Raw genomic sequence first — 441 nt, 5'->3', positions numbered from 1 at the left:
CGGCTGGAGCGCACCTCACTGCAGCCCGCGTCGGCTGGGTGGCTGGAGGGACAGTCCCCGGTGACACCGGGAGAAAGGCCACCTGGCTGGGGCATTTCTTTTAGTTTTGTTCCGCTTTGTGTTGTCACCAATTCGGAAACAGCGAGGGTGGGGTGGGGACTTTTACAGAATATTCTCAGGTGTGTACCCGAGAGGCAGAGAGAGGGTCGTGGCCGGCAGCTCCGTGCGTGGCCTTGTCCCAAGCACTTGTGCCTGCCCCCAGCGCCGCCCCCCGGGGGCGGGGAAGGGGCGGGAACCAGCACTCGCACTTTGGCCAGGGGCACGGGGAAGGTGGCGGCAGGCACCGGCCCGGGCAGCTTCCCAGCCTGGCTGGCCACGGCCATGGCCCGAGGGGGAGCCCGCCAGGCCACCCGCACTGAGCCACAGCCCGGGGACCTCCTC

The sequence above is a fragment of the Sapajus apella genome, unplaced genomic scaffold (assembly GCF_009761245.1).
Source record: "Sapajus apella isolate SASKATOON/1434 unplaced genomic scaffold, GSC_monkey_1.0 scaffold77, whole genome shotgun sequence".
Classification (NCBI taxonomy): Eukaryota; Metazoa; Chordata; class Mammalia; order Primates; family Cebidae; genus Sapajus; species Sapajus apella.
This window is presented reverse-complemented; position numbering follows the sequence as displayed.